A 13254-nucleotide genomic window follows, 5' to 3' on the forward strand; every position below is an offset into this window, starting at 1 on the left:
AACACAGGTGGGACTGATTGAGATGTAAGCAGACAACAGGCTGGTCAGATGAAGAGATGTAAACAAAATGAAGAAACAGTAACAGCTACAAATAAATACATAAATAAGTTTTAAAAAATCATGTCACAGCACAATGCCTGAGTATGTACTGTACATGTATTAGCATTGTTATTCTGCATCCCCCCTGGGCTTGAACTCTTGTTGAGTTACCTGCCATGTGAGAAGCCATAGATGGTTTCATACTGACTTAAGCAATCACAAGGGCTGCATGTAACTGTCACAGGTGCATTAAGGTTTCAGCAGTTTTCACAAAACCAAAGACCAAACAATAAAACCAAGGTATACACTCGACAAGTGAAGAAGAAAAGACAGAGCTTCTAAACTTACAGACTTACAAGATGGCACCGGAAACACCAGGGACTATGCACAGCTACAGCAAATGGAACAGACAAAGAACAAGATGGGAGCTACTGTACATGTAGGCTAGAAATACTGTACACAAACTAACGAGGCAGATGGAAACCAATCAAACAATCAGTGGCACAGGTCTCTCAATCAGAGCCAATTTAGCCAGTTGTAGTCCTAGGTCCGCTATTGGGGCGGGGTTGCCAACAACAACAAGTACTGTACACATGTAAACATGTTGTCCCCCACCCATTATGCATGTTCCCTTGTGGTATCAAGCCCCCTGCTTCTCATTAGGCGTTTTTATACAGAGATCCCACTTTATTGCCCTGTAGAAGACCCCTCAATTTTCCATGTGTGTATCTCTGCATGCCCAGAGACTTCCAGGGGGCGGGTCAACTGTCAATCAATTTCTACTTTGGCCAATCAGAGACTGACAATCGTCTTGTCAATCAAAAACTAATTTCACCTGAAACGGTTGTCAATCACTTTTTAATTTGGCGAATCGCCTTTCTCTTAGGAGAAGGGGCATGGTGGAAATGACGCTAGCTAGTTAGATAGCTGTCTACATTGACTTTGTTTGCTAGCTTGCTAGTTACGTAGGCCTAATGCAATTTGTTATGGAGTTAGATTGACTGGATTACATAACTGTGTGTGAGAGAGATTATATTTTTAATGCAAATCATGTAGCTTGAAAGACGTAATCCATCAACCTCCCTGATAAAAGCCTTACCAAGACTCCCCTTGGTATTCTCTTAGTAGGCCTATGATCAATGTAATGGCTTGTGGGTAGAGGCTAGCAATGGTCTACACTAGCCCAGGGGCAGGGGAGCATCACTAGCCTACTGATCCATAGCCAGGACTGGGATGTCCTCAGTGGAGGTCCCAAGTCAGTCTTCCAGTCATTCAGCCAGCCTGTCAGTAGATGTGCTCTACTTGTATTGATTTGTTCATACACTAGTATTCCAGCACGGGTTATGTTCTTGAATGCTTCTGGTGACTAGCAGTTCTCTTAGCAACCTAATTTAATCCCTATCCCTGTTTTCAGATCCACATAGGGGAAACATATGGCTGAGAGAGGAGTGTGGAGGAAAATCTACAGTACCACACACACACACACACACACACTTGCATAACCAAGCAAGCAAGTTCTACCTTTCTATACCACAAATATAAGTTTGAGAACCTAGGATACATACAGCCCGCCTAAGGGGGTTCTAATGTACTGACCTCCCGGCACAGGCCTGACCCTGCTGGCAAGCTGCCTTGGTCCTAGCCAAGGAACAAGCGTTTCAGCCTCTGCTCACCTGTATGCAGCTTATACCATGCTGACTGGCCTGGACTAGTCACCACATCCACAGTCTAGCCAAGTTAGAGATACCCTTGTGCATTTTACAAAACAAGTGTCATACAATCAAGGTCATCATTTGTGCAGCATGTGTGCTGTAAGTGTAAAGACAAGATACAGATCATTTTCTCCAGGTTTTATTGAATAGCTTGTAGACCACACTGAAACACTGGGCTGACAGTTCAGTTGTACAAGGCGGACCTGGGAGACCATTCAGGACACCTTGTTTGGGTCGAGGCTCTGCTTAGTCTGCTGGCCCAGGTGAACTATCAAACTGGATGTACTGACACTGAGAATGGAGACACACACACATGACACAGCTGGCCGACACTTCCTGCACTCTAAGAGGTTAGGGTTAGGGCTAGACTGAATGTAGGTTGGCATAAAATAATACATATTTATTTTTAAATGGATGGAAAGATGCTGCCCATGCCTAGATCTTTATGTCTATTCAGCATGTCTGTTCTCACCCACTGAGGTCCCATCACCAAACGTGAAGCCTCGGATACAATAATAAAACAGGGGCAGACAATGAAAGATAGAGAGAGACAGACAGACAGATAGATATGTAGACAGATAGGTTAAAAATTAGAACAGTTAGTGTTGTGATCAGACGGTACAACCAAAATGTCACCTCAGTATAGTGATGCAGACAGAATTATGAACACCTGCTCCTTGCTTAGAAGGAGGTTACCATCTGCCCTCTGAAACATTCAGGACCAGGGCCGTACGCAGGATTTTTGTAAAACCGAGGTCATTTAGTTGTGGTGCTTCAATCTGGTTCACTTTGAGAGCAGAATTAAGAGGCTAGATCTATAAAGAACAACACATATCATATTGGCGCACGTGAGGGCGGGTTTTGTCCCACCCTCTTAACGCCCATAAATGCCTATAAATGGCCAGTGAAACACCTCCAATTCACAGAAATCGACACACCCCAAATTTAACATGACGGCAAACGTGGCAGCAAAGAAGCAGAAGCAGCTCATGAGCCACTCGTCGTCATTGGTCAGTAGGTCTTGCCAGTCCCTGAAGACTCGCTCTTTCCGAATTCCTTCATCCACATCATCCAACCGCAGTACATATAAAGCAGCCATTGTGCGTCATTACACTTTGGAATTGCTTGCCTTTTAATACCCACCCACGGACATGATTATATGGAACTGGTGCGATTGTCATTGACAATATATGAACCACGCACGTGATTGATTGATTGATTGATTGATTTCATTTCTGGGTAGCCTATAGGAGACGATGGACCCTGGACACGAGCCTCATCCTCTAGTAGAATATACACACTAGTGGGCTTTCCAGAGCTGTCTGGGTCTCCCAGGGCTGCCAAGGTCACAAGGTCACACAGCCCCCCGTGGTGACTGTCCTGCTGGCAGCACCTCGATGAGCACCAGGACTGAGGAATGATCACAGCTGACCAGTAATGTGATTGATCACAGCTGACCAGTAATGTGAATGATCACAGCTGACCAGTAATATGATTGATCACAGCTGACCAGTAATGTGATTGATCACAGCTGACCAGTAATGTGATTGATCACAGCTGACCAGTAATATGATTGATCACAGCTGACCAGTAATGTGATTGATCACAGCTGACCAGTAATGTGAATGATCACAGCTGACCAGTAATGTGATTGATCACAGCTGACCAGTAATATGATTGATCACAGCTGACGAGTAATGTGATTGATCACAGCTGACCAGTAATGTGAATGATCACAGCTGACCAGTAATGTGAATGATCACAGCTGACCAGTAATGTGATTGATCACAGCTGACCAGTAATGTAATGTATCACAGCTGACCAGTAATGTGAATGATCACAGCTGACCATTAATGTGATTGATCACAGCTGACCAGTAATGTGAATGATCACAGCTGACCAGTAATGTGATTGATCACAGCTGACCAGTAATGTGATTGATCACAGCTGACCATTAATGTGATTGATCACAGCTGACCAGTAATATGATTGATCACAGCTGACCAGTAATGTGATTGATCACAGCTGACCAGTAATGTGATTGATCACAGTTGAACGGACCAGTGCTTACTGTTTGCTCTTGGCCCAGGTAGATGTGGCCCGCGGGTCGATCAAACCGCCGGGCCAAAGTTTTAAATCAAGCATGCTAACGAGGGGGAAGGAGAAACGGCTTGAGAACAAATCGTTTTGTCTTCATCTGGATACCTAATGGCCTGTGTCCTCTGGTCCTCTGTTGGTGGAATACAGTAGCAGTTTTGGGTCTGTAAACATAATTTTAAGTGCATTGATTTAGCTCAGAGTTTGCATTTTGGGGAGTGGTCTGTTGGTTTTGTGGAGGATAAATCAAAGTGACGTCAGGAGTGGTGAGTGCACTGAGGATCAGTAGTTTAGAGGCTGTGTACTCTTCTTCTCCCACAGGGACAACTTGACAATCCTATTGGAAACTTTTTCTTCTGGACAAGTGTACTTACAGTACATGGATAATACGTGTCTTATTAGCCTGTCTTACCTCCTCACATAACAGAGCTGGTTTTGCTCCCTCTATAGCCTCGTCTTCTCTTCTAACGTTTGCTTTGTTAACAGGCAGCGTCTAGAAGAACAATCCCATTAGATGGTGCTAATTATTCATCATTGCCTGGGAGGCAGCCCCGAAGGCCTGCTCAGCCAGACTAGGAGGCAGCCCTAAAGGCTAGGAGGCAGCCCTAAAGGCCTGCTCAGCCAGACTAGGAGGCAGCCCCAAAGGCCTGCTCAGCCAGACTAGGAGGCAGCCCCGAAGGCCTGCTCAGCCAGACTAGGAGGCAGCCCTAAAGGCTAGGAGGCAGCCCTAAAGGCCTGCTCAGCCAGACTAGGAGGCAGCCCCAAAGGCCTGCTCAGCCAGACTAGGAGGCAGCCCCAAAGGCCTGCTCAGCCAGACTAGGAGGCAGCCCTAAAGGCCTGCTCAGCCAGACGCTCTTTGCTCATGCAGGAAGTTGTGTGACTTGTAGTTCTGTGACTTGTTTGTTTTCTGACCACACATTTGTACTCTGATATCCCTGCTCTGGAGATCAGACATACCTTGTGAGCTCACAATAAAATCATTTAAACATGCCTCAGTTTACGGAATATTATTACTAGATTTATTATCTTTGTTGTTGGACTTCTGTGCTAGTCGCGGTTTGTCCATAACAAACACCATGTTCGAACACAAGGATGCCCACAAGTACACCTGGCATCAGAACACCTTAGGCCGAAGGTCGATGATCGATTTCGTTATCGTATCATCTGATCTGAGGCCATGTGTTTTGGACACTCGGGTAAAGAGAGGGGCAGAGCTGTCCACTGATCACCATCCGGTGCCTGACCAGGACGTGGACTGAGTACTTGGGCTTGGTCTCCGGGCGCCATGAACGATGGCTGCCCACTGCTCCTGGCTGTCCCTGGGAGAGGTAGGCTTGGGATGTGATAAAAACAGGGAACAGTTTCCACCGGCGGCCCCCGAAAGTTGCATGTGTGTGTGTGTGCCGTGTCGCCGTTCACTATGTAATGCGTGTGTCACTGTATGGCAAAATAAAGACCCCCCCTGTCATTTTTTTAGAATCAGACCAGCAGAGTACTGTGCTAGCCTGATGGCTAGGGGAAGCAGCTATGGCTGGTGTTAGCGGACCTACAGTAGGAAGGGCCTCCTTGGCTTCTGCGGGCGCGTTTCTGCATCAGCTTACTAAATGGCAGTTCATAAGCCTTACTGGGTCATCATGGCTAGCTGAGTTGGCGCGTGGCGCAATGGAGGCCTCCCCTATGACAAGGAGTGATTTGATAGCATTGCTGAAAGAGCAATTTTCTCTAGTGGCTCTGTGGGTAGAGCAGAGGAAAGAGAGGGAGAGAGCAGCAATTTGAGCTTGAGGAGAAAGACAGGGAGCTTGTAGAGGAAGAGAGAGAAAGACAGTTTCAGTGGGAGCTGGGGAGGATCCAGAGTTTGTCTTCTCTGGGTTGGTGTCGGTTGCCTCCTTGTGTTGGTATCTGTTTACTAGTGAGACTGTTTGTTAACATGCTACTCCCTGCTTTGTGCCACCCCAGGAAGTATTACAAGTTTATCCTGACGCTCATCTTTGAGGCCCTGAATACCCAGGGGATCCAAGTGTATGGAACCAAGTGTATGTATGGATGCATCTGCAATTCATTTACTTTAATATTGTAGTAAGTAAGTAAGTAAGTAAGTAAGTAAGTAAGTAAGTAAGTAAGTAAGTAAGTAAGTAATTAAGCTTTATTTATATAGCGTTCTTCACAGCACGGATGCAGAGTGCTTTACAGTAATAAATTAAATTGGCAATACAACTTGAGACAAAATTAAAACGACCCAGAACAGAAAAAAAACAACAACATTGCGAGCAGCAAGGCGTTATAGATGGCCGAAGGCCTGCCTGAACATGTGTCTTAAGAAGTTTTTTGAACATGAGTTCAGTGGATGGCTCTCTCAGGGCCTGGGGAAGAGCGTTCCAGAGTCTTGGCGCCACCGCCTCAAATGCTCTGTCACCCTGGGTTTTTAGTCTGGTCCGGGGCACCGCCAGGAGACCCTGGTCGGATGACCTCAGAGACCGACTCAGAGAGTGAGGGTGTAAAAGTTCTGAGATGTAGGCCGGGGTCCGTCCGTGAAGAGCTCGGTGGGTGAACACCAGGACTTTGAACTGGATCCGGAGGTGAACTGGGAGCCAGTGCAAGGAGGCCAGGATGGGGGTGATGTGGCATGTCTTCTTTGACCTAGTGAGTAGTCTTGCAGCAGCATTTTGGACTAGCTGAAGTTATCCCACAGAGGATTTGTTGAGGCAGGTAAACAGTGAATTACAGTAGTCAAGTCGTGATGAAATAAATGTATGGACAGAGATTTCTAATTCAGTATGTGATACGGAGTTTGGCAATATTTCTGAGGTGGAAAAAACAGGAACGCGTTAGGGATTTGACATGTTTGTCCAAGTGCATAGCTTGATCAAAGAAGACACCCAGGTTTCTAACAGAGGGCCTAACATTTCCCTTGAGGGACCCCATGTGGTTTACCACTGTAGCGGCAGTCTTGTCATTAGAACGAACGAACCTTTGGTGCTTGGCCCCCTAATAAACGTTGCGATGTGGCCTAGTGGTAGAGTGTCCGCCCAGAGACTGTGAGGTTGTGGGTTCGATCCCTGGCCGAGTCATACCAAAGACTATAAAAATGGGACCCATTGCCTCCCTGCTTGGCACTCCAAGGGTTGGAATTGGGGGGCTACATCACCAAACGATTCCCGAACACGGCACCGCTGCTGCTCACCGCTCCCCTAGGGGATGGGTCAAATGCGGAGAACAAATTTCACACACTCAGGTGTGTGACAATCAGTGGAACTTAGTCTTAGCTGACAGCAGGTAGTTACTGAAGTAGGTATTTAGGTAGGTAGGTGTAGTTAGGTAGGTAGGTAGGTAGGTAGGTAGGTAGGTGTAGGTAGGTAGGTATTGATCCCTGAGGGGAAATTACAATGGTACAGCAACAAGAATACAAGAAGCGCTGACAAAAATAGGCGTAGTTAAATACAAATGTACTGTAAACATATCAAAATATAGAAAGGGTAAATATGAATAAACAAGTCTAAATAGGTTGCCTAGTAATGCAAACATATGTTAAGCCTACTGTAAATTGTGCAAAATACAACATATCTAGAAATCAAGCTTCAGGGTCTTGATAGTGTCCTTTTTGTATTCGTTTCTTGGATTTGAATGGAGCATCTCTGCCCTCACACTTTATTTGATAGGTTCAGTCGTCGTTCATATTTTGTAATAATAAAATTGTTATCTGTGAATCCCTGTCTCTGTGCTTCATTTAGTTGAAGGCTTGTGTGTAGGAAACATTATGGCTATAGTTCCTGTGGAAGTCCCTAGGCGGTGCTGTCGCTCCACTACCACTCACTACACTGGCGCTGTCCGCAGCATCAGTGAGCAGAGACGGTGGTGATGACGAGTGGAGTTCTTATTATTATTATTATTATTATTATTATTATTACTACTATTAAATAATTTTTACTGCAAATGTAGAAAATTATTATTCTTATTTTCTTCTTCTTCTTCTTCTTATTGTTCTTATTATTATTACTACTGCTACTACTACTATGAACTATGCTGAGTATTCCATTAACTATGTTGAGTATTCCATTATATTAATCAGCCTAGACTGTGAAAATCCACCCATTGTGATGTAACAAAATAAATCTATTATCTTATGAGTGTCAACTTCTACCTGCCCAAGCACATTCGGATAACGCCAGCAGCATGTCTAGATTAGCTCGTGTAGTTGTTTTCACAATATTTCTATTTTCACAACATATTCATTTTAATTCAATCTACGAGACGGTCAGTGATGTTGAGGGAGAGGCTGTGAAGATCTTTGACACTGCGTTTAACTCTCAAACTTCTGAGACAGATGTATGGGATGGGGATGTAAGTAGGCCTATGATAGCTAATGTGGGTGTATGGATAATTCTGAATTTGTATCTGAAATGTTGGTAGCTATTACTTTTACTTAAGTTGAAATTACATTACATTACATTACAGTCATTTAGCAGACGCTTTTATCCAAAGCGACTAACAATAATTGCATTTAACGTAGGAAGAGCCAATGTACTACTATTTGCCAGAACTCACAAGTGCATCTTCTTTCTAAAACAAACAAGTGACTAAGAGCATAATCTAGTGCTGAAGCAAAGTGCAAGAATCACAATCTAAAGTACAGTGCAATATAATATAATAAGTGCTTAGGTGGGAGGATTGTTGTAGTACTTCTTGAAGAGATGAGTTTTGAGCCTGCGACGAAAGATGGGCAGCGACTCTGCTGTCCTGACATCAGTGGGCAGCTCATTCCACCACTGCGGGGCCAGGACAGAGAAGAGCCGTGACCGTGTCGATCGACCGCAGGAGCCTCGGAGTGACGGGGCAACCAGTCGCCCTGAGGTAGCAGAGCGTAGTGGTCGGGAGGGGATGTAGGGTTTGACCATGGCCTGGAGGTAGGAGGGGGCTGTTCCTTTCATTGCCCTGTAGGTTAGCGCCAGAGTTTTAAACTGGATGCGAGCCGCTACAGGGAGCCAGTGTAGGGAACGGAGAAGGGAAGTTGTGTGGGAGAACTTGGGGTGGTTGAACACCAGGCGAGCAGCAGCTTTCTGGACAAGTTCCAGAGGTTTAATGGCTGACGCCGGTGCCCCCGCGAGGAGGGAGTTGCAGTAGTCCAGGCGGGAGATGACCAGGGCCTGGATGAGTACCTGCGCCGTTTCATTAGTGAGGAAAGGGCGAATCCTCCTGATGTTGTAGAGCATGAATCTGCAGGAACGTGTGACGGATGTGACATGTGAGGAAAATGACAGTTGGTCATCCAGGGTCACACCCAGATTCCTCGCAGTCCGAGTCGGGGTCACCACTGTGTCTTCAATGGTGATGGCCAGGTCCCGGTGCGGACAGCCCTTCCCCGGGAGGAACAACAGCTCAGTCTTGTCCAGATTGAGCTTGAGGTGATGTGTCGTCATCCACTCCGAAATGTCAGCCAAACACCCAGCTATGCGTGTCTCCACTTCTGTATCAGAAGGGGGAAATGACAGAACCAGTTGGGTGTCATCGGCATAGCAGTGATAGGAGAAGCCATGCGAGCGAATGACAGAGCCCAGAGATGTAGTGTAGAGGGAAAACAGGAGAGGACCCAGGACAGACCCTTGTGGAACCCCCGTAGTCAGACTACGCGATTCCGACGTCGACCCTCTCCATGTCACCTGGTAGGAGCGGCCCGTCAGGTAGGATGCAAACAGGGAGTGTGCAGAGCCATGGATGCCTTTCTCCTCGAGGGTGGAGAGGAGGATCTGGTGGTCTACCGTATCAAATGCTGCTGACAGGTCTAGGAGTATCAGGACAGAGGAGATAGAGTTCGCTCTAGCGGCATGGAGTGACTCTGTTACTGCAAGGAGGGCGGTCTCTGTCGAGTGGCCAGCCTTGAACCCGGATTGGTGGGGATCTAGGAGGTCGTTCTGGTGGAGGTACGAAGACAGTTGGTTAAAGATAGCACGTTCAAGTGTTTTGGATAGAAAGGATAGAAGGGAAACCGGTCTGTAGTTTTTGACATCAGATGGGTCGAGAGATGGTTTCTTTAGGAGGGGGGTGACTCTGGCAGTCTTGAAAGCAGAGGGAAAACATCCTGAAACAAGAGATGCATTGATGAGGTGGGTTAGGAAGGGAAGGAGTTTGGGTGCAACAGACTGAAGGAGAGTCGAGGGAACAGGGTCTAGGGAGCACGTGGTGGGGCGGTTAGATGTTACAAGGTTGAGGGCCTCGTTGGGGGAGAGGGGAGAAAAGTGGGATAAGGTGGGGCGTGGAGAGGAGGGGGGGAGCAGGGAGTGGAGAGAGGGTGGGGATGGGGGGGTGAGTTTCGTGCATGGAGCGTTGACCGGGGGAGGGGGGAAAGAGGATCTGATATTGTTAACTTTCTTGTCAAAGAAGTTGGCGAAATCATCAGGGAGAAGGGAGGAGTTTGGAGTAGGAGGTGGGGGCTGGAGTAGTGAAGAGAAGGTTTCAAAGAGTTTTTTAGGATTGGAAGCAGAGGTTAAGATTTTAGAGCGGAAGAAAGCAGCTTTAGCAGCAGACAGAGAGGAGGAGAATGTGGAAAGAAGAGATTGGAAATTAAGAAGGTCCTCTGGGAGCTTGCCTTTCCTCCATTTGCGCTCAGCTATTCTCAGGCTCCGTCTATCAGTACGCACTGAGTCCGACAGCCATGGGGCAGGTGGAGTTGGGCGTGCAGGCCTGGAGGTGAGGGGACAGAGATTGTCCAGAGAAGAGGAAAGAGTAGAGAGGAGAAGATCAGTGGCAGTATCAGAGGGTAGGAGAGAGAAGGATTCAGGGGCGGGGAGGGCGGAGGTGACAGTAGAGGAAAGGTCAGTAGGGGAGAGCGAGCGGAGATGGCTACGGGCGGTAACCATGTGGGTAGGAGGAGGAGTTACAGGGGAAGAGGGGATGGAGAGGGAGTAGGAAATGAACTACCCTGCAACCGTGACAGCAGAGTGAACATAGTAGTTAAAGGAGAATGCTCGTTTTTGACAACCTGGACCTTATTTACGTCATATTATAAGACGTTTGACTCACCGAGATAACTTTGGTGTATTTCGGAGGTCTGTAGAAGAAATTTAAAGTCCAGCGCGAGCCAAGTATATCCATGTAATGGCGGCGGACGGGGCACTGAGAATGCAGCTTCTAAAAAATCTATTTTCTGCCGCGAAACGGTTGTTTTCATCAATCTGTCTTTCTGAATCGCTATTTGTGGCTTGTTGTGGTTTTTCACATGCCTCTGTAATATGATCTTTAGAAACGTCTTTAGAAACGAAATAGCTTCACCACTTGCTCCAGCACGCATGCGCACAGCGCGCAAACTGGCTATTCTCCATTACGTCTGTAGGCTACTTTGCGGCTGTTATAGTAGTAACTACAATGCAATTACATTTAGTCTACATTACAGTACATTACATTACAGTCATTTAGCAGACCCTTTCATCCAAAGCATTTAGCGTAGTCAGTGTAGGCCTACTGTTACTCACCAGGGGTGCGTTTCCCAGAGGCATCGTAGCGCAACGTTAATCGTAAGAACGGTCCCCCTCTAGAGAGGTCCCCCTCCCGGTGGCGATGCGTTTCCCAGAGCCTTCTTAGGTCAAGGTATACCTTGGCTACGAAGGCTCTGGGAAACATGGAAGTGAATGCAGCTGACCGCTCACTATGGCTCATTCACTTCCATGTATTTACAAAGGCGAAAACTATGGCAGGGAAAAACAATCGGAGTTTAGTAATTTTATTAGTGTATTCAGCCTGTTATTTTGACTATTTTGGTTCTTGAAGTGGTGTTTTTATAATGAACTTTTAACATTGGAGTCAACGGGCACTTCTGCATTCTCCCACCTGATTAGGCTACGTCAGACTCGACCAATATGGCAGCCACGGGAAATAAGTGTATAGACAGAGACGTGGTCTGTGTAGAGACATACAGAGGAGAGACGTGGTGTGTGTGTGTAGAGAGAGAAGACAGAGGAGAGACATGGTGTGTTTGTAGGGAGACAGAGCAGAGATATGGTTTGTGTAGGGAGAGAGCAGAGACGTGGTGTTTGTGTAGAGACATACAGAGGAGAGACGTGGTGTGTGTAGAGACAGAGGAGAGACGTGGTGTGTGTGTAGACAGTCAGAGGAGAGACGTGGTGTGTGTGTAGACAGTCAGAGGAGAGACGTGGTGTGTGTGTAGACAGTCAGAGGAGAGACGTGGTGTGTGTGTAGACAGTCAGAGGAGAGACGTGGTGTGTGTGTAGACAGTCAGAGGAGAGACGTGGTGTGTGTGTAGACTGTCAGAGGAGAGACGTGGTGTGTGTGTAGACAGTCAGAGGAGAGACGTGGTGTGTGTAGAGGCTCCTCAGAGGATGGGGATTAGCAGAGAGCACACGTCTCTGGAACCAGGAGGCTCTGCTCTACCAGGAGGCTCTGCTCAGGCATCTCTTCGGTCCAGCTGCTGGTACCAGTGGTCTGGGTCTGCTGGTACAGTGCAGAATGCAGTCAGACTTCAGGGTTAGACTCAGAGTTTTTTGAACGTCCTGGAATACCCCCATGTGTCTGTTGTCTCGCTTGCTGGTGTTTACATTTCCATTAGGTTCTGTAGCTCTAGGCTGTACGTATTCAGCAATTATGTACAGTATGCAACATTGGTCAATTACACAACAGCATTAGTCATTATCATCATGAATCAGTCTCATCACAACAGTTCTGATAACCCCAATGGGAGATGGGAAATGTAGTCTGTGATAACAGTTTTTTTTCCTATACAGCCAGTGGAGGCCACAGATGATGTCCTTTCGGAGCAGTTCAGGCCAGACACTGTGCAGGATGGATTTTCCACGGTGCCAGCTGTAGAGGAGGAGCCCCCCTCCAACCTGGCAACCCTCAGTTATGAGGTATGAGGCATGTCGTGCCTGATGCATGTAGGATGGAGCTGTTCCTTCCATTGCCCTGTAGGCTAGCACAAAACAGAGGGACAAAAAAGAGACCAAAAGTAATGGGGAAAAAAAGGAATAAAAATGAATGGGAGTGACAAAAAAACAACCAACATAGAACTGAATATAGTTGCAAGGATCAAAATGATAAATTATATTATTATGTCAGTATTAAATAGTCCCTCAGTTGCTTTCTAAAAGCTGTCTGAGAAGACGATCTCAGTGATAGTGATAGAGTGATAGAGTTTTGGACCTCTAAATTTAATGTTGAATTGATGGCGTGATGTTCGACAGAAAGGTAGGTGAACTTGATTATTATGCCTAGTTGGTTATTAATGGACCAATTAATGTCAACTTCAGGAAAAGTGCCACTAAAATGCTTCTTTGATTAATACAGGATGGGAGCCATCACGATACCCTCGATTCTGCTCTAGAGCTTCCTGCTGGGGTAGTTGGCGGTATGTGTTCTGTCCAAATATTTTTCTTGTCTTGAGATGTGCAAACCTTAATGT

This window comes from Borostomias antarcticus (genome assembly GCF_949987555.1).
Source record: "Borostomias antarcticus genome assembly, chromosome: 1".
Lineage (NCBI taxonomy): Eukaryota > Metazoa > Chordata > Actinopteri > Stomiiformes > Stomiidae > Borostomias > Borostomias antarcticus.